This window comes from Zosterops lateralis (genome assembly GCF_965231275.1).
Source record: "Zosterops lateralis genome assembly, chromosome: 4".
In the NCBI taxonomy this organism is placed as follows: Eukaryota; Metazoa; Chordata; class Aves; order Passeriformes; family Zosteropidae; genus Zosterops; species Zosterops lateralis.
In genome coordinates, this window is record NC_139765.1 from 58,561,443 (window position 1) to 58,583,738 (window position 22,296).

The window sequence follows — 22,296 nt, forward strand, 5'->3', positions numbered from 1 at the left end:
CAGGTCTTGTTTGAATCAGATACATCTCTTCTCAGAAACTGCAAAATCTGGGCTGACAAAAACTGTTTGTTTCAGTTGAGTGCTTGTTCTTGGCAATCGTCTTTCTCTGGGAAGAGATAGGTGCTGGTCTTGGCTTAAATTTCTTCACTAAGATGAAAAGTTTGCACATCTTTAAAGCCTTTGGTTAAACAGGGTGCAAATTTGTCCATCTGCATGTCCTTCCAAACAGAGAAAGGAGTGCCACACCTTTTGGGCTTTCTGGAGGCACACATGTCCTGTAAGAGACTTCATCTGCTCAGTACAAAGACAGGGGAGGAAGAAGGGCAGGTCACTGATGACTGACCTGATGGCCCCTGTGCTGCAGTGTGCAGCTCTGCAGTGTGGGGGGACAGCCAGCGCTGATTTTAACAGAGTTTTCAACATTCTGCACCATAGATGGTAAGTTTGTAGCCAGGTAAGAAGGATATGGATTAGACAGATGGACAATAAGGGACATAAAAATTGGCCAGACTATTGAACTTAAAGGACAGTGGCTTCTGTTTCACTGTCTACCCAGGCACCAGTGGCAGGTGGTGCTCCTTGGGGATCAATACTGGGGCTGGTATTTCACGGTGCCTTGGTCAGTGACCTGACTGCTGGGAGAGAATGTTGTCTCAGCAGGGTAACACTGAATTAGGGGGCAGGTGGGTATGCAGAAGGACAGGGAGGACATTCAGAGCAGCCTCAACAGGCTGGGGGGACTGCACTGCTGTTCTACCCTGTTTGAAGTTCTAACTTCCACTACCACAGAAAAGACAAATCCAGGCTCTTTATAGTGATATTTAGTTAATTAGGAAATATTGCAGCATGGGGAATGACAGATCGTCACAAGGAAAGAAATACTTACAGTGAGAATGATCACACACCAGAAAAGGATGTCCAAATTGGTTTGGAGTCTCCATTTGTGGAGATGTTCAAAGCTCAGCTGGGCAAGGCTCTGAGCAACCTGCTCTCCTTTGACACTAACCTCACTCAATGGCATCCAGAGGTCCCTTCCAATCTGAATCATTATGTGATTTTATGTTTTTTATGAACTGATTTTCCCTTCCCATTAGAAATAAGTATTTAATCACATGATAGGACCAGCCTGTTGCATCTCAGTATTGGATGTACTTCAAAGGGCAAAACCAGACTAAAGGAGTGCAGTGATTGTGCAGCCAAGCTTTCACACAACTTCATCCCATGGTAAAGAGAACCACTCTATCTTAGTCACCTGTAAGTGCCTCTAAACATAAACCTGCATAAAAATAATATATGGCAGTGAATTTCAGAAGACAGCTTCTCCCTGTAAAATCTGCACATGACACATTGTCACAAGGGTTATATATGAAGATGGTAGTAAACCTTTTTTCAGACTGATATACTACACCAGTAGGCCTGAAGAGCTGAAGTATTCTTCAGTTGGTTATCAGCATCCTACTATCTTGGGAAAACTCAGCTGATACTAAATATGTCATACTGCAATATATAAAGCCCAGCTCCCTATCTTGTCTTTACATTATAGTGCTCATAATTGTCAATGAAGGAGAAGATCGCTGGAAAAATTAACTGGAAAAAATAACTGTATCAAGATGAGACCCATTATTTTAAGAGACTTTCATCTTTTAGAACACACTCTCTCTAACAGAGAATTGCTCAGTGGAAAGGCTTTTCTGGTCTCAGGACCCCAGGCTTTGGCAAGCAGCGTGGCTGCCCAGGTCTGCACTAATGACACTGGTCAGTGACACAACACTGCCTCTCGGTTTTCCTTAAGGAAAACTAAGTCAAATTCCTTGAAGTGAAGATATGGTTGAACTACAACTGTCAGCAGGAATCCCATTTCTCTGACATTTTCTTAGAAGGGTTTCCCTTGATTACTTGTTCATCTGTAGTGAAAGAAGACATCTCCCCAGAGAATGTAGGTTCTCTAAGGGGAGTGGGTTTTCTCCCCCCAAATCCTGGTAGAGAGCAAATTCTCCATAGCTCTAGAGACACCCATTTAAGGGTATTGCTCTGCAGGAAGAGACCCAGTCTATCTTCCTCAAAGGGCAAGAGCCACTCTCCCAGAGATTTGTTTAAGCTACCTGTAAAATAAACATGACTTTAAACTGTCAGCACCATAGGTACTAAATCAAGAAAGAGGACAGCCGTTGCTAGGAAAAGAGATTTTGCAGTCTATGAAAATATTGCCTGTAGCAGGAAACAGAATGTGTTGCTTAATTGCTGTGCTCTGGGCTCCCTGCTCGTCCCACTGCCAGCTGCCTGCTGCACACAGCACAGGGTCCTGTCCCTGCATGACCACGGCGCTCTTCCACCACAGCCTGAAACACCACCACACTTAAAAATAGGATGTAGGATGACAGTGTAGCTGGTCTTGTTCAAATCTTCCAGGATGCCCATTGTCTGTGGTAGGAGAGAGGGTGAACACAAGTGCAGTTGTTGCCACAGGGGCACAGTGATGAATTCCTGTACTGCTATAAATGTCTTGGGCACCAGGAGCAACTGGGAGAGGTGGCTCCAAGGAGAGGAATGCATTTACTGTCTGAAAGGCAGTATGAAGCAATATGGTCAAGAAGCTAGTGGCCTAATCACATTAGTGTGTGCTAGAGCTGCTAGGGAGTTATTTAAAATGACTTGAGATTGCAGCTGAGAAAAGTAGCTCTGGTGGAGTAGCCTGAAGAAGAGACTGTGTATCATGGCTGTCAACCTTCTCCTCTTATACCAGGTGAAAAAAAACGGAAAAAAAAACCACCCTGAAATAAGCACAGCTGCCAGGAGTAGGACGATTGTGACCTAGGTGCCACCACGGGTGTGATGACCGGCCACTTTAACCCTCCACTGTGCTGTTGGGACTGCAGGGCTGTGAGAGGTAGAGATTGGCAGGAGCTGCTGACAGCTGGAAACCCCCCAGCCTCCAGACCCTGGTGCCTGAACAATATGGATACAGAAGGGACAAGTCCCTGTGCAACTCTCTATCACATCACAGAAAAGGAGCAGGTTTTCCAGGTCCCAGTCTAACATACCTGTGACCCAGGGCAGACTGTGAGAGGGTCCTCTGGGCCCTGGTTGCTCTGTTTCTGAAGTAGAGGTGACAGGATTTTTGACATACGATGCTAAACTTCTGTGAGTGTAACAGCTTGGAGATATTCAGATGGGAGGGGAAAGAAATTTGTTGTTTTTACTAGATTTCAATTCCATTGTAAAGACTTAAAAAAATAGGCATCAGGAAAGTAAAACCAAGAATATTTGCTTTCTAGGTCTTGTCTTGCAGAGCAATTTTTTTTCCTACCAGTGCCAAAACCTGTGAATGTGCACTAGCCAAGGATGGACAACTGGGAATGCCCTAAACTGGTCAGGAAATTTGGGCTCCTGCTTGTTCACTTGAGCATCTGAAGGCATATGCAATCCTGTATTTTTATTGGGACATGATAGAATTGGTAAATCATGTGCAAATCATCTGCCTATTATTGTTTACTAGTAAAATTTCAGAGCTCCACCCACATACACAAAAGAGGGTATAGGACCGCCTCATGTTGCTCTCTAGTACATAAATAACAATATGCAACTTAACAGAAGACTAAAACATCCCTTACCATCCACCACTAAAAAAAAGACTATACAATACTATACAAAAAAAGTGTATTAGCTTTCATGCTGCTGGGGTCTGCGAGGGCATCATGATGTGGCCCACCTGAGTGAGCAGGGGGCCCTGGGTCATGCCAGTCTAATGTGGTATTTCTGGTAGAGCACATTTGTCTATTTTACAACACTGAGTGCATAGCTTACTACTTTCAGGCTCTGTAAATCCCTGATGGCTGTGAAAACAGAGGAGAGACTAGAATTATTTATACACAGAGATATTATTAGGACCAAAATTAATGAGAACAACACTATGGGTAGGAAAGATGAGACTGAAGGAGTACTTCCTGTCACAGGGACCTGATTTAACTGCTCCTCTTCCAGACTCTCTCAATGTGTGCACTGGAAATTTCATCCCTCAAGACAATGAAAAGTAAACCAGACAGTGAAAAATCCTGAAAAATCAGACTGAAAACTTCCCATTGGTTACTTACTAAGAAAACTGCATTCCCCATAGGACCCCCAGCAGTCACAGGACACTTCTGAGATTGAAGGGTTTATTTCAATTCCAGTGCAATATTTGGGGCTACTAGAAAGCAGGATGAAATAGAGCATGAAGTACATTTTTCCTAGTTACTCAGTAATAATGATGAACTAGTTCAAGGTCTAGAGAATCCCAAAGCAAAGGCAGCATATGGAAAGGCTGACCATTGCTTTTCAAGGCAGTTCACACCAGGCTCCTGCACTGGGAGCTGCTCCTCTCTGGGCAGGGATGTGGTGCCTGCAGGAGACAGGAGTCTCACCTTGGCACACTCTGCCAGGGCCAACTTGATGTGACCTGCAGAGCCTTTCATTTCTGAGTGCAGCATGCACACACCATCCTTTACACTTTTAAGAAGATGTCATCAAATACTGGGAAGCACTTCTGCAGCTGGGTAATTGAATTCAGAGTGACCCATTCCTGAATGGAAAATTAATAACTTGGCAACTTCAGACTTTACTTTTATTAACTCTTTCCCTAACACTCAAGAAACAATCCTCTTAAATTTTATGAAATAAAGAAACCTCTTAGGATTTACAAGAATTATGTTACTTGTGCATCTTCCCAGTTCATAGGCATATCACACTCACATGTGTATTTCTATCTATAGAAATTTCTACCTATCTATATTTCATATCCAGCATGTTTGTCCTAGAATAGTCCTAAAAGACCTGCCTTTAAGACAAACAATACCACTCACAGTGAGCATTGTTTGCAGAAAACACAGACACCATCCAACCTGGACAATTTCAACACAGGCTGACCTTATAGAAGTTCACACACACACAAAAAAAAAAGTGAATTGTGTTGCATTATGAATGAAAGAGGCCAATATTTCTGCGTTGGTGTTAACAGAATAACTCTGTTGCCCTTGCTCTCCTTAATGTAGTAGTAGAGAAGTTGCTCTCCATCACAAGGTCTCTTCAACACCTCAGATGAGCCATGTGTGTGTAAAAACCCCAAAACAAAACCCTCACAGCTCTTCTCTCAGAAGAAATTTCATTAAAACTTTAGAAGTTTTCTACTGGAAAAGCTGTTTAAAGCTCTTATCTCAGCATTCAGATAGGTTACACAGTCTTGCAAAGCATCATTTTTTTGTCTACTCTGTACAGCTAGAGCTGGGTAGTAAAGGTACATAGCAAATAAGTAGAAATATGTATAAGGGTAGTAAAAAAATAAATTGCTTGATTCACTCTCCTGGAATTTATTCCCAACATTTACAGCAAACTGAATAATCAAGTGAGTAAAGCTGTACTTCAGACTTAGTATAAATTCAACACTAATCTGATTACAGAAATAATTCTTTTTCAGGGAGAGGTAATATGTTGACTGAGATATAAAGCCTGAATATATTGGGGAACAGAAACCTAGCACAAGAAAGCATATATCTGTGCTGCAGATTAATTACAGGGAGGCACAAAACAAACAAAACAAAACAAAACAAAACAAAACAAAACAAAACAAAACAACCCAACACTCTTTCTAAAAAAATCCCATATCAAACATGCAAACTGAGCATGAAATGGGAGTAATCCTCTTTGCTGAGAAATATCACAGCAGGAACTCCAGAGAAAGTGGCTGACATGGTCATCTTCACTAAGTGATCATGCAACCAGGGATGCCTTTCAGCACCCTGTGCATGTCATCCTGCTGTAGCAAGATTTCCCCTTATGGCTTCAGGAATGATAAAGGAGAACTGTTCAACAGGTTTTGTTTAAAGGATTTTATCTCCTTCAAAGCTGCAATTTTTGATGGATTTTTTTTTTTTTTACTGCTGTTTTGATAAATCTCAGACTTCATGCAAAATGCCTTCAGGAACATAGGTTTAGGGTGAAAACTCCACAGGGCAGCAGTCAGGTAAGGGGAGAAGTGTCACTTCTCTCACCTGGGTAACTTCCATCCTGGTGTGCATGATGCCCTTTGGCTTCAGGCACAAAGTCAGACCCTGCTGGTGGCCTTCAGCTGACCCAGTGACTCAGTCCTCCCAGGACTCTTTATTCAACTCTTTCTTCAGTTTTATACTTACTGCACTTTCTCTCCATTTCAGCGCATATATATATATAAATACTCTGCTTACCTTTAATCACAGTTATTTTCAGTCCCTGTGGTGTTGTGGATCAAAAAGCCCTGTTTGCAGGCTAGAAATTGCTACAATGGTTGTGGGGGTGTGTAACTGAAGTCCAGTCCAGGACAGCTCAGCGAGGCCTGATGTGGCTCATATTCCTGACTCAAACACTGTACACAGCAGAGCTCAGCTATGATATATGTTGGAAAACAGTCCTCAGACACCTACCAAGACTGCATCACAGACAAAAGACTTGGAAATGTGCAAATCAAATCAGAAAGAGGAGAGCTCAGATCGCAGATCTGCCAGCTGACAGGAAGGCAGCCGAGCTGATGGCAACATACAAGTTAAAACCTCAACCCAGTTAGATGTTGATAGACATGGAGCAATCTCCAGAGAAACTGAAATGGTTGGATGGATGTCAGCATCACTTTGAGAGTCCCAGTCTCACTACTGATTTTTTTTTTTCAGCCCAGAAAAAGAGAAGAAAGTAATACAGTGAAGTAGAGGAGACTGCATTCATTAAAGCATTTCTGTATGTGCTCTGCATTTTTCAGACCTCAAGGAAACCTCTGGCAGGGAAATCTGAGACTTTTGGAAAGTTTATCTCATATAATGGTGGAAAAGAGCCTGCAATTTTCACAGAAAGAATCTGATAGTCTTGTACTAAATATGATTTAACTTAAATTAGGTCATTAAATGCTCTTCTTATTATTGCCCACTGTTGAGCAGCAATAGATATCTGGGGCACTGTTGTATGGTTCCCCATGAAAAACTCAGTGATGTGGAAAATCTGTGTATATTTTAAGTGTAATATATTTTAATGATACATTTACTGTGGTCCTTGAGTACAAGAACACAGCACATGAACCAGGCTTGTTTGCCTGCTTGCCTGCCTCCTTCCTTCCATCTCATCCTGTTCCTGCCTGGCAGGGAATATGCCAGCCTGAGGAATTTACTCTGGTTGCAGACTTTCTTTAGAAACATGATTCACAGCTGTTGGGAATCTACATTACCAAAAATAAGCACCCCCAGGATGACTTTCCAAAGCATTTTTAGACCTTTGCATAGCTGTCAAGGAAGGGGTGCCTTGGGGTCGCCAAAAACTGATGCCTTGGAAAGGTTGACCTGAAACAGAGACTAGACAGAGGTAGAGAATAAAGTAAACGTTTATTGAAAGTCCTTTAGGGTACACCTTGAGCAGGGCAAGAGCCTGACCAGGGTCACACCCAAGGTGGACTAAAAATAGTCACAAAAATGGACAATTGTTCACGAGGTCTCACACCTTTATAAGTTTTTGTCTATTTGCATATTGGGGCCCAATTGTGTAACCACAGCCTCAGGTCATGAGGTCTCATCCTTCTTGTTTCTCTCTTCAGTCCATCGTTGTTTATGCTTTTGGGCCTGAAAGTTGTCCTTGGTTTTCAGCAGGAAAAGGATTTGTTTTTTCTACCTACTCTGTGAAAAGAGCTTACTAGTACTTAATATGAGGCTCAGAACTACACCCCTAGGCAGCACAGACTCTGAAAAACATGAAAGCTAAAACTTAAGGCATCAGAAGCAAACTGTAGTTTATTCTAAATTCAAATGCTCTCTAAAACTTTGAGAAGCCTTGACATTAAATACACACCCCTTGGGTTTCCACAACACCTAATAGACAGGATAGGAGTCATTCATTAAACACGCTTGCAAAATGCTTTCCTATATATAATTGAATATCCTAAAGGCTATTTAGAGTGTGCTTAATTAATTTCCAGCTTTGTTGATCTCCCCAGTACAAAGGCAATGTCTGTTCATGACTAGGAACCATAATAGGGGCTTATTTTAAAATCTCAGGGTTTTCTTATGTCTTTTGTAATACTCAGAATCTCTCTGCTATGGGTGGAATTAAACTATACCTGAACTGTGGAAGAAAATACACTGCAATAAAAATAATTAACATTTCACTGTAAGAAAGTTTCAAACCTGTTTGAGCCAGGTAGCATCTGCTCACGGCCCCAGTTTATTGTCTTGTACCTGTTCACCCAAATCACAGACAAGAAGAGCAAACTGGGAAGCACGGATCAGCTGCAGCAGGGATGAGCCCCCCTCGGGAAGGGCAGGTGGGCCACCACCCCTCTCTTCACAAGCTTCAATGCACAGCAGCACGTGGTGAGTTTGCAGAACCCCTGCAGAAAGGATGCAGATGAAATTTGTGGTTTATATCTGCTGTCTTTAGTCCTGCCTGGGGCTATCTGCCCAGGAAAATCCATGTCCCAGGCCCAGCTCTCCATCCTACTGGAGTGCTCAGCAAGGTGACAGCAGCACATATAGCCCTGGTGTTTTGCAGGGCTCTCTGATGTGGTTTGCAGGGTCAGCAGGAAAGGACATAGGGCTGTGAAATCCCGGCTGGCATTTGTCTGAGCTCCCAAGGGAAAGATGAGGAGTGTGTCTCTTCCACTATTCTCCAAAAGTGGTCACTAATTCAGAGTCAAAACCTCACATCACCTCTAAGAGACATGGCTGTTTGGGCTTCAAAAATCAATGCTGGCAGGAGCCAAAGAGGGAAAGTGAGCTCAGCCCAACTATGTGTTGAAAAGGAAGCTTCAGTGTCTTCAAGGGACCTGTCCCCAAACTGAAAGCTTGCTGCACCTGTCCTACACAAGTGTTTCAAGTCAGAGCCTGGTGGGCAGCTCTTCCTCCAGGTAATTGTGTCCTCTCACCCATCAAACCACCTCCCAAGCTCTGGTGTATGCAAGAGATGCAACTGTTCTCTTGATAGGTGTATTTATATTTCATTACAAACAAGTCAGAAAAATGAAAAAAACCACAATGCTACAAAAAGCCCATGCCAGTAAGGAAGCAAAGCAAATCAACACATTATGGTTTTTGTATTTATACAGCTCTGCAACACTGTTGCAAAGAGGAAAGATAAAAAGTAGTTCATATAATTCACATGTAAATAGCCCACATATTCCAGAAAGTGAAAAAAGAGAGAGGATAATATTGCCAGAGCACAGACATGAAAGGTCAAGGCAGATCAAGGTGCTGGCAATCATCAAACACGAAAGAAACACCGTAGAAAGTTGTATTTAAAGACGAATAAAACAACAATAAAGAATTTTAATGAAAAGCTGGTAGGCATTTCATTTCCCTGAATTAAAAGTGCTTTTCAAATGTGCTCATCCTCAGATGAAAAGAAGAGAGACAGTGCAAAGAAATGGTGTCCTTGCAAAACCCCAGCAGAGCTGAGACTGCAATGTTGGCTCCTGGGATGGCCTCTGAAGTTAAGCAGGACAGGGGGCTGAATTCTTCCTTCTTTCTCATCTTTGCCTACACCTTTTGCTCACATTCTTTTTTATGTGTGGGTCTCAGGAAGCATCAGTGGAGAAAAATAGAAAAATGTAAACTTGCTGCTAAGTCATCAGAACAACCTCTGCTCGTCTCATCTTCAGCAACCTGATTTTGCAGGGCTGTGTCCAAACCATCGTCATTGCTATTCATCTCACAGCTGCGCTTCAGAACTTTCACCTGCAAATGGGATTACAAATGCAATCATTAGTACAGATTCCCCAAGAAGCTTTCACAGTATTACAATTAGATTTCCCATTCTAGCAGCATCTAAATCAATATGATATGATTAGTTACTCTCGTGGATTACATGCTGCTGTACAAAACCTTCACACACAGAAATCTGAGTAATTTAATCAGGCAGTAATGGATTCTGGGAATGCTCCCACTGTCTGGAAACTTAAAATCATTCTGTCTCTATAATAATTTACCATTATGCACCTGGAGCTAAATTGTCTGACATACCTGACAGTGGACAGCAGTGATTAAAACAGGTCACATCTCATCAGCCAAAGTGGCAACCTCTCTGAATTCACTTTGAAAACGGAATTTGAGGGAGAAAAAAAAAACACCTAGAGTTGTTTTTCCTGGGCTATAACTTAGGTTTTAAGCTGTCTCTTTAAATACATCTATGTGTGTATTTGTGTGTGAGTGTGAGAGAGAGAAAGGCAGTGTAAAGTGATATACATTTCTCATCATTTTAGTCAAGGCAAGAGAAGTATATGAACTAATGCTCCTGGGGAAATGCAGCAGACCAAGACAGAAATGAGCACATCACTTTATTTCTCTGAAGATGGTCAGCACTGCTGAGCAAGATATTGGGAAGGAGGAACCTTTCTGGAAGGGTCTTGAAAGAAAAGAGTCCTTGGCTGCCATTGTCAGCAACTCACAAGAGTGAGCAATGCTGTACAAAGGAACCTGAGCTGCTGATAACTGCTGTTCAGGAAAGAATTTGTACCTCATGTTTCCCCAGCTTGGATAAACAACTCAGCTCCACAGCTCTGAGCTGCAGCAGCTCTCCTCTGCAGCCATCCTGAGACTGCAAACAGTCCTGAAAAACAAAACACCCTGCTTGGTGCTGCAAAGGTGGCTGAGAGTGGCAAGAGGAAAACACAAACTCATGCATGGAGAAACAGCTACAGCTTCATTTAAAAAATTTGGCCTCTATGTTTCTAGGTAAAAAAATACTCAGAAATGTGCTGCTGTTCATCTCTTACCCTATCAATATGCAACAGCTTATGACTAAGAAATACAAATCGTTATGTTTCTGTTGGGGACATTCTTTTTACTTACAGCACAGCTGCATGGAAATAGTCCTGACCCATAGTGCCTGGGGACTCCTGCTTTTGAGGATGATTTTTCCTATGGTAAATTGATATTTCAAAAAGCCAGTTGGCAAGAAAAGAAAGAAAAATAGCTATCCATGGAAACTTTCCTAAGCAATAATTGCCAGTGAACTCTGCCCTCATTATAAAACTCTACATAGCCTGACATAAAAAAGCCCCATGATGCACATACACTTTTCACCTCTGTCTTCTCCTTAATAGTCTGGATATGCTGACCAGAGTAACAAAGTTACAGTGTTACTCTCCATCTTTTTAAGGGTAAGGTGTGGTCTATGTGCTGAGCCAGGCGTGGTGTGTGCCAGGGCTGCTCCATGCCCAGAAACACCCCAGCACTTGCAGTGCCACACAGGTCTGTGGCACCCCCAAAACCCTGCAGGCACTGCTGGGCATGCCAGTCCTCCTGGAAAGAAGCTGTTAGACAAACCTCTTCTTAATTCTTTATTGGAGGAAATCTGTGGAGGTCATTAACCAAAGGAATTTTTGCCAGTGGCATTTGGGCAGGGGGAGGAGGGTGCTGCCAACCCCCTGGTCACTTGCCCACCCATGCTGTGCAGCCCACAGTCCACCATGGAAAGGAAGGGCTGACATTTACTGCAGGCTGGAGATTGGACCACTGCATTACCATTAATAAACAATAAAGCTATTAAGGCATATTAAAGCTTGGCAATGAACTTGTCAAAATGGATGATCTATAAATCAATATAAACAGCAGTGACAGGCAGTAATTGAATTCCAGTGGTTCCTCATAACATGCTAAATATGAAGGGACATGACATGCTGAAAATAAAGTAAGAAAGCTGAAAAATTGATAGCATTAACGTTCTCCTGGTGAAACGTGGCATCACTTCAGCCCTTAATGGGGTTCAAACTGTGAATACGTATTGACTTCTTCTTTTAAAACAAGAAAACGGCCACATAAATCTGAAACTTCCCAATTTAGAAATGGCTGCTCAAAAAGTTCAGAGCCTCGCTGGATGTCACTGCCACAGAGCAGCAGACAGAGCCCTCCTCCGATGGGTTCATTAGCAGGACTTCTTGCTTTTCTTGGGTAGGAAGAAGGATGGGTTTTTTACAATCCAGTAAGCCTCTGAAGTTGATTCATCCATTTTCATCTTCCATAAAGGACCAGCAAAAGCCCATTGGGCAGGAGAAGTTAATGCTAGCATGCTGCCAGGCTCAGGTGGCTACATATCTTTCAAATTCAAATATAACAAGCCAGGCCTCAAATATCAGCGGAGATCGAGACAATCAGAACGGAAAGAAATTGGTGAAGTCGCAGCAAGCCTTTTAATGTAGATTCAAGTGACAGCAAATAAATCATGACAGCTTCTGTGGATGGAACCAGGACCTCATTCTTTATTTTCTCTTGATGTGCTCCACTTAGCGAAGCCTTTCTTAGACGATTTTTTCAATTGAGCCCTATGCCACTAAAGTTCAGAAAATGCTGAAAGGGAGGGTTCGGACATCTTACTGAGAATTATTTTTTTCTGTGCCACCTCACTCACGGGCAGAGAGCACCTGTATTCAAAAATCATAGGAGATATTTGCATTTCAAAGGTGTCTCTGGGCACAGAGAGGGAAAGTTAGAAAAGAATTACATAAATGAGTGCCCATGTATGAGTGGTGGCCTGCTAATAAGGTCCTGAGTGGTTGAGAGCAGCAGAGGTTGGACAGGGACTGGTCACCAGTACAGAATCTGTGCAATAGCCAAGGAGTAGTGAGTGTTCCTGGCTTGGTGCCACTACTGGGCTAAAACTGCTGCATGGATAAACTCCATACTTAACAAGAGGTAGAACTTCATCAGGGCCATTCTGCACCATTGTGTCTTGAAAACAGCTCATGTTTGGAAGAGAGACAGGTGTGGGGGAGGGAATTTTATGAGAGTTACTCTTTTTTGACACAAAATTTAAAATATGGAAATAACCTGTAAGGAACAGATCAAGGAGGTAACTTTTTTTTCTTTTAAATATAATTCACTCTTTGGGGTCAGCCAAGACTCATCTGACCTATCTGATGCGCATTCTGTCTTAAGATTTGCTGAGCATGTACTGATGTAACAGGAAAGGTTAGGGAAACCCATGATAAAAAGTCTAAAACCTTTAGAGACCATCTGGAGAAATATGAGACATGCATCATCCATATCTTGTGTGGACACTAGTGAAGCATGTCTCAAACAAAATAATTTTTCCTATGGGGATATTGAGGGTGCCAGTATCCAGCATCCCTGCCAACTCTTGTTCACCATCTCCCCCACTCTCATCCTAAACTCCTCCATCAGGAGCTGTGCATTACCTTCCTGTGCCTTTAAACCTGCAGGAGCTGGGAAGCATGATGTGCAATAATAGTACTGGCTTTAACCATCAGGACAGCCCTGATTGTCCACTGAAATAGATGAACTTGCCTTGGCTTTTCCCTGCATTTGCATCATCCTTAATTTTTCTTATGTGGAGATTTTTTACTGTCATTTAAAAGATGAGAATTTAGTCAATTGAATGCAGTGCTGATTAGCTCAGTATTATAATTGTGTTTCATGAATACCTACTGCTTGTATGTTAGAGCTCTCCAAATTCCCATTATACTATTAATCTAGGTTTTATGATACTTCAGAACTGAAGTATCAAAAAAACTGTGATGTAAGTGGGAGAAACCACAGTGGCAATTTACAAAAGAGCCCATATGAGTTACTATAAAATCAACAAAAAACCAAAACAAGTGAACCTGTTTGCGAAATCCAGAGAGTCTGCTGACCTGTGAGAACAAGTAAGACCAAATACAACATAGCAATAGCTGGCTTTTCAACACTGCCTACAACATGTCACCATGCTGGATTCAGATCTATGTAGTTGTTCTTCAGTGCCAATGGAAGAAATCCAGCCCTCTTCACTCAGTTTTCCTTTCTCCAGCACCTGTGGGGGAAGAGAAGCAGCCTGTTATGGTTGGGTTAATATGCTATTCACATTTCCATTTGTTGTTTTCTGACCCACTACACTCAGAGAAGGGTTTTATACCATAAGAGAAACCTTTATTCCCCAAATGCTTACACCCCAGGGATTTTACAACATAAACATCTCAGTCACTGCTGTATTTGGAGTACAGTTTTTGTGTAGTGTAATTGCACTAGACCCATTTTGCTCGAGCAAGGCACGACACAAACCTGCTCTGCAAAGTCAGGGAGCAGAGAATTGCTCATTCACCTGACACTGCTGTGCACAAGCTCCCTGTCCATTTGTCCTCTGCAGCAATCCACACCTGGGGCCAGGAAAGAAGCACTGTAGAAAGAAAAATGGCTTAAAATAAAGTGACCAGTGTCCAAATGAAGGCTTATAAGAAAGTGTGATAAATCTGTTTCTGCTTCTTCTGTACTTGGAACAAAGCCAGGAAACAAGTTATTTTTTACAGGAATGCACCAACTCATTTTCTTATGAAATAATCATCTCCTTGCAGGGTAGTAGAGAGGGATTTCCCTGGGGGAACTTGGTAGTGAGAAAGGCATTAGGAATGTTTCCAAAAGTTCTAGTTCCCTAGGAAAAGCAAGAGCTTTCCTCTTCTCAGCCCCAAACCAACTTCTATCCCATTTGTGACCCTTAGTCTGTATCTATCCCTAATCCTAATTTTTGCTTTACCCTATTACTAGAGGAGAAGAAAGGCTGGGGGGGTGTTAAGATTTATTTTCCTAATGTGAGTCTGGAAGAACTTCCCAACCCATGTTTAGGGTTAGGGTTGAAAGAGAAATCTCAGTACACCAATACAAGTGAGACTTAAAGGGAGTTGCAAAAGGGAAGCAGAGGCTTCAGAGATGGTAGCTGAGAGAGGTATTTAGTATAGGTAGTGTGGGTAATGGCCAGAGGAAAACTGCCAATGGTTCAGCTGCAGTTGGTTTAAGGTTAATACTAAGTTTAGGGTTAAGACAAGAGCAAAGCTCAGAATTGTATTTGCAGTGGGCCTGGAAAAGAGCAGAAAAAGAGATCAAAGAATACAGCAGCAAAATATTTCAAGTTCATCTGTCACACTAATCCTCACCAACTGGTAGTGAGGTGGTGAGGAATGAGTGACACATTGCTTAGATGCACCTCTGAACCCAGTGATGCCTCCTGATAGAACGAAACACCTCCCAGGGGTTAGGTGTCCTTTCTCCAGCACTGGCCAGCACAAAAAGAACTGAGATTAAGAAACAAATTCTTTCACTATTGTTAAAAAATAATTATTTGCAAATTTTATTCTCTGTAATTTCTGACCAATAGCCAGCACTAGATCTGGCTCCTGAGTCAAACACACTGTGTTCTTGAAAATAGCATATCAAAAAAGATGTTTTGGTCAAAAGATGTTTTGCCTAAAATGGAGCCAGGCAGAAGTCAAATAATGCTATACAGACACAAACTGTGCTGAAACACAATTCTGGTTGCCCCTGAGCTTGTTATTTCTCCCTTGTTTAAGAATAGCAATGATTGGTGTCACTGGTCTCTGGAGGCTGCCAACCACAGCCTCCTACTGCTCACCTGCCCAAGTGGAGAGGAGTGGTATCAAAGGCTGCTTTCACTGTCTCCGTGGCTGCTCCTGCATATCAAAGACCTACTGACAAAAGAAAGATATTTGATTCTTGCCAGCAGAAAGCACTTGCAATCTTTTGTTCACTGGACATGAAGACAAATAGCTATTTACTGTGAGCTGCAGACTCATGCAAGAATTAAATGCCTTTGGTGGTTATGAATGTAAATACATATATCTTCTTGAGATGAGGCTCAGAGATTCCAGGAATTGCCTCCTACTTTACATTTTGGGTGAGTAGTCAACTCTGAGCTTGAAAAACATACAGCTTAAAAAACATCCTTCCCTTCCTCTCCAGGACTGCTAGGCCAGGGATGGAGAAAGCAGGCTGAGTCCAACTGTAGCAAAACCCTTGGGAGGATGTGCAGAGTCATCTTTTTGATTATGTAATCTCTCGGCAAGCCCTTTCCCATTAAAATATGATTAAAAGCAGTGGCCAGGAGGAGTTCACCTTTAGAAAATGACACTTACAAGAAATCACTTCCCAAACAGATAGTTGCCTGAGTCCCTGAGATGAAGAAGAGGTTTGATGGATAAGAAGGCAATATTAAAACGTCTCTTCGCATAAAAAAACAGTATGAGAGCAATCATCAAAATTTATCAGCCTGAGAGGAGCAGAGTGTTTTCTTGGCACTGAAGGAACTCAATACACTAAATCAAAACCAGGGCATGGGCTCACAAAAGAGACAGATGTCTCTGCCATATAAATACCACATAAATGAACTTTCTGGAAAGGGGATCCTATTTAAGCACACCATAGTGACATCTGAGAAAGACATAACAAAACAAAGCAGAGCATGAAGTTGGTGTTAGCACTGGATCTGCAGCCATTTTGGAAGAGTAATGACCCATCTGCCAACCATGCTTAGGGGTTATGGCTTTGTTATTTCAGATATCCTTCTTTGCAAAGCTCCAAAAACCTCCTCTCAACACCTGAATCAACACCCATGTGTTTATGAATCACTAATTTTTAATTCATTCCGGCCTAAATGTTGTCCAGACTCATCAAAATCCTGCCTCCTGAGGGCAACAGAAGCTTCCTGGTGAAAACAGGCGTGAGCTGTGGTTCAGTGTGAGCCGTGTCCCAGGAAGATACTGCTATACCCATGACACATCCCAAAGCACAGCAGCGATATAACACTGCCATAGTTCCAGAAAATGCTCAGAAAATGAGCAATGCCCTGAGAGTGCCAGGCAGGACACCTCTCTTTTGATAATATGCCAAATATAAAAACACAACCATAAACTCTCTTTTATGAAGATAAATTGAGTCTTAAATCAAATCAGACTTGAGCCCAAACATGACTTTTACATGGCTGCCAAATGTAAAATGTAAAGCATTACTTCAGTTTCCTTATAGAGAGGCACAAACTATGTATGTCTTCCTTGATGCAGAGGGGAAGAAAGGAATAATGCAAAGACCAATATTTTGCAACAGCAGCCTGGGTGAAATACTCATGGAAAGAATGGATTAGTAGCTCTTCATGTTAGAATAAGCTCTAAGAGCATGCAGGCATCACTGGAGGAGGTCAAATACAAACCTCTCCTCGGGAAGGGGTGAGCTGACATCATAGCCATCTACATTAACCCCTGGCACTGATTAGCCTATACTCTACACCTTGGAAAAGCAGTCTGCAAATAGCATCAGGCCTGACCTACTTCTGCCTGCTTAGCTGCAAATTTCAGTGATTGGAGATTTTCTGTGCTGGGTTTCTTCCAGCAAAATGTCAGACTTTTCTTTCTTGCTCTTCAGAGGCATTGAGTAAGCCCAAGGTCCCAGAATCTGTTCCTCTGAGCTGGAGAGGAGAGGGAGGGATGAGTTGTGGTGTGGGAGGGCACCCAGCATACTGTGTGTCCCAGACATCAAATAAGTGGCACTTGTGGAAAGGAGTGATGTTTTCAAGGCATGGCTTGCACATTTGGATGAGGGCAGACTGCTTTTCACAAGCAGGGAATAGCTTTGTAAAGAGACATGGAAACCTGAGCAACATGCTTAACAGCACATTTATTCAGTGAGAAGTATTATACAAATGTCATGTCTGTTGAACTCATTTTAGTGCTCTGAAGGCTGAGAGATGGATTGAATAGGTAAGGTCATCAGCTAACTCCAGAAAAAAATCTTATTGCTGCAGCTCAAAAGCACTGTGTTCTTTTTTACTGACGAGCTCTGCCTTCTCAGAAAGAATATTCAGGGAAATCTAGTGAAATACAAAAAGTTTTGTCCCTCAGCTCTTCCAAGGATGTCACCTCTTCAGGTGACAGTCATTAGGAATTAGGCTGCAATTGATACAGTCATTTGGGGAGTTAGAGTGAGACAATGAATTAATTAGTTTTAGTTTTTTATTTCATCGCTATGACTTGACCATTAATCATTTCTTAACAGGATTTTTTTAATCCCCTTACAGTCATGCAAATTAAACATCAAATTTAAATGAAACAGTAACATTACATCCTAGTCAGAAGTAAGGAAAAACCAACTGCATACCTCCATGAGATAGAAGTAGCAGCACCATGTTAATATTAGGAATTTTCCTATTAATAAATAACACAGAAAAAAAAATCCAACCAACTTGTCCTTAAATGAAACATTCCTGAACTGAAAAATTCTTACAAGATCCATCTCTTCAGCTCTTTATTATTATATTTCCAAAATGTAAGTGAGAATGCAAGTGCAGGTCCTTAACAATGTATATTTTTTTGCTATGCCGTGTTCAATGCTATATACAGTGTTCCATCCTTAAAAAGGAGTATGAGCTCCAGTTTAAATTTTTCCTCACAGCTGTACTGGTGCCAGAAAAATCAAAGAAGACTGTAAATGTGTGGATTTGGGGTGTGCTTTCAATATAGAGACATTAGTATAAATATATACATATCCTAGTATTTATCCTAATTCTTTTCAGCGTTGTACCATAATATGTTTATTAAATCAATACATAGAAACTCTTGTTAGGCAGATGGCAGAGTCTGGTCTTAATTTGATGAAGTAATTGAAAAAGAAGGATGATTCCTCTTTGAAAATTATACGGAATTTCTTTAATGATTTTGTAATTTCTTTATGTTGCAGCAAAATTCACTACAGTCTATTTTTATACAATTCCATAAGAGAAGATTAAGAGATGAAAAAATTGCTTAATCAGACAAGAGACAGAATGTGGGGTTTTGTATTGCTGGAGAGTTTTGGGAAAGCTTCTGCAGTGACCACTTTTGCAAAAACAGCAAATTCATTCATATTTGACAGGCAAACTACATCCGAGTAACAAAAGTACATATTTATGCACTGTTTGCACACAAATCCTCTATTACATCCTTTAAAATCAGTGAAGCACTTCAACTCCTATAGCTATGTATAAAAGGGCTGAATAATTTTATGGTCAGCAATAATAGCACTTTTACTTTTGCAAATAAAGGAAACTTGGGTCAAGCAGAAATATGATTGCCACAGGCATTAAAAAGCAACAAGCACATATGTGTATTTGTAGCACTGTGTACTCAATCAGGTCCATAACGCTTGGATGAATGCATCATCAAATCTTCTGCTAATATTCAATTTCACATTCATTTCCTCCAGGTGAGGTCTGCTCTGTTGAGTCCCAGAGGCAGGTGAAGGCACTGCTGCCCTGAGCAGGCAGACCTCAGCACTGGGTGAGAAAGGTTATGAAATTTAAGGTCATTTCATAACAAATTGATTGACTGACACACTTGTCTATGTCTCATTGGCTCTTGTAGGGAACAAAGCAACCCCAGAGGAGGACAGGCAGGACACCTAACACTGCCCTTCTAGCAAGGATGTGGGGAATCAGTGCAAGGTTTGAAGGACTTACACCCACCCCTCCAGCCCTCTTCCTGGCAGGACACAGAGCTCAGGTGACGGCCGTATTTGGTGTCCTAGCCTTTTCCCCTGGGAAGTGGGATGTACTGGTTTCTTGGCTCTTTGAACCATTGGCCAAGAATATGTCCTAAACAGCAAACAATTGTTCTAGGGATGTAGATTGTTCGGGCATATTAGAATTAGAAGGACATTTAAGAATGAGGCATTAGGACACATTGAAAAATCTTAAAAATATCAACCAGGAATGTCTCAGGTGGACCTGATTCTGCCTTGGAAAGGGAGAAGGGCTGGGTAATGCCTAAGTTACCAGCCTGGACTCTGCTCCTATTTCTGAGTGTAGTATTCAGATCATAAATCATGTTAAGTGAGTAACTGAGTGGGGACTCCACAGCCTAGACCTCTGTAGAGTCATCCAACCCTATATCCCTCTTTCCTAATTCCCCTTGGTTGCTTGCCACTCTTGTTTTCAACAGCTGTTTGAAGGAGCAGAAATGTATGGTGGATTGCTGCAAACTAACCTAGAAGACACAGCACTCTTGGCCTGCTTAAAAGAGGGATTGATTTTTTAGTGATGTTCACATGGGCATCAGGGACCCCTTGGGTCTCAGGGAGGCTGGAGGATCTTCTCCCCTCAGCAGAATGCCCAGGAGTATAGCACAGGACAGAAACACAGGAGACATTTCTCTCTGACAGTATTAACTCTGATAATAATGTCACCAGCCCAAGAGAGAATATATTTCTCTTTCACAGACTGAAATAAAAAGTTAGCATTTTGAGAGCTTTGCATATATTACAGGAATTAGATATACTGCACCACAAACACTGCTGTGCTGCACAGGGCCTCTGCAGTGCTTGGGATCTATGTGTCCATAAATCAAACACTCTGGAAAGCAGAAGAGGGTGATCTGTCCTTCAGCACCACATAGTGTGGGAGACACAGTTCACTCCTAAAGGCAGCATGGCTGTGCAGCTCAAAACTACCTGTGGGAGCCTGTGTTTGTGCCTCCAGCACTTGGGGCCTCAAGGATGCCTGTGGCCCAGGCATTCAGCAGCAGTTTCTTTAGCAGCTTTTGCCATTTTGAACAATCTCTCTTCCCAAGCAGGTTCTACCCTCTTTTCCCTGTGTTGCAGCTGCAGCCAGCATGCTCCAGTGAAGGCAATGGAAAAATACACAGTTGTTTCCTCTGCACTGCTGTGCTTGGAATTCTACCAGGACAAGGGAGCAATCCACATGCTCCCTTCATGTGCCCAAAGAATGCTGGTCCAGAGACTGTAACTGAACCTTATAAAGGGTTGTGTAGGAACTGAACTCTAAACTGAAATTTCTTCCCTGTCCTGCTCCAACAATCATAGAAAGGCACAGCAAAGTAGCTGGTGGCTCCCTTGGCACTGGACTAGGTCTCTGCAGTGCAAATCATCTATTTCCTTTCCTAAGAGAACAGCAGGAGGCCACCAGTTTAAGTGACTTGACTTAGTTGCTCACATGCAGAAAGAATTAATTTGCAATGGCTGTAAAGCAGCAGGACAGCCAGGTGCAATCATGAATCTCGGCAGCTCTTCATATTTATATTAGGCCCTTTGCAGCTGCTCTGGAGGCGCCTCACTAACTCTGAACTTCCTCTGAATACCAAGTGACTATGGCTGCACACAGTGCACTGCCCCTCCTTTCAAGAACACACAGACATAGCAGAAAAAGATAAAATAATCAAAGGAAGAGGTTGGAAAGTTTTTCCCTTTGGAGAAGAAGGGGATTCTTCTCCCTCAAGAGCAATGTGAGAGGATGGGATAGTCTAAATCAGGTCTCTTCTCCAGTCAAGTCAGGACTGTCACATATCCAGGAGCAGGACAGCATAGTTTGTAACCCCTGCCAGGAGCTGGGAAACTTGCTTTTAAACCAGTTCTAGAAGTAGAAAATTATTTATGTCTTTGTACATATATAGTGTATGCAAGTGAGACACACCAACAGAAGAGTGTGTACATGGACCAGGGCATGTGCCTTCATTAAGCAAGAGAGTGGTGATGGAACACCAATGCTATGAATTTATAGATTTTGGATACAGCTTCTCCCCATAACTTTGTCACTTGTTGGACTGCTAACACAGATAAGGCTCCCTGAATTAGGTGATTCATGTCCCATTCCCTAAATGGCTGGTCAAATTTTGCACCAGGATTTATGTGATTGGCGTATAGACCACACTTGTGCACTTTCACCTGTCCTTGTGTTCAAGTGTCTTCTAGGTATGTATGGGCTACAGGTGGCTTTAATGCATTATTGAATATTTTGATTCTTGTTTTTCTTTATCCTTGCACCATGGGGTAGCACATGTGGGTGTGATGGAGTCATCCAGGCACTTAGGCACTTGTCCCACACATATCTGGGTGAATAAGTTGACCTTTCCCTTGCTTGAAATCCACCTCCTGATTACAAGCGGTAAAAAGTTTACACCATAAAGTTTTGACAGGATGTATCACTTTCATTAAAAGTTTCATAAGGAGATTTGGCAGAAAGGGGACATTTCTTAAAATTAAATGTGGATGAGGCTTTGATTTAGTACATGTGACATGAGATATGAGACATGAGGACACAAACATGTTTGCTTGGCAGCATCTGCAGTGAAAAGCTCTGTGCAGAGCAAGGTGATCAGCACAGATTTCTTCCAGGAAGGAGGACTCAGGCTCCCAGCATACACCAGCATATGCTACCATCACTATGCTGCCATACATGTTACATTATGGTGTGCAACAGAACCCATAAAACCTTAAAATTATGGTGAAATGAGACTAGTGACCTCTGGTTGAATGTCTGCTGACAGTGTACTCTCTGCCCATCCTCATGTTGCAGCATGGGCTCAGGAGGCCAGGCTCCAGCCTAGACAAGGTCTGCCCCATGCCAAAGCATTCAGTGGGTGCAGCAGCACTTTAAAACCTGTCTAAGGGGGTCTGGGGAAGAAGCCACAAGCTGTAAGGTGTTAGCAGAGAGGAATGGATGCCTAGACACAGAACCATCCAGCATAAGCCTGGTGTGAATCCATATGTGTAACTT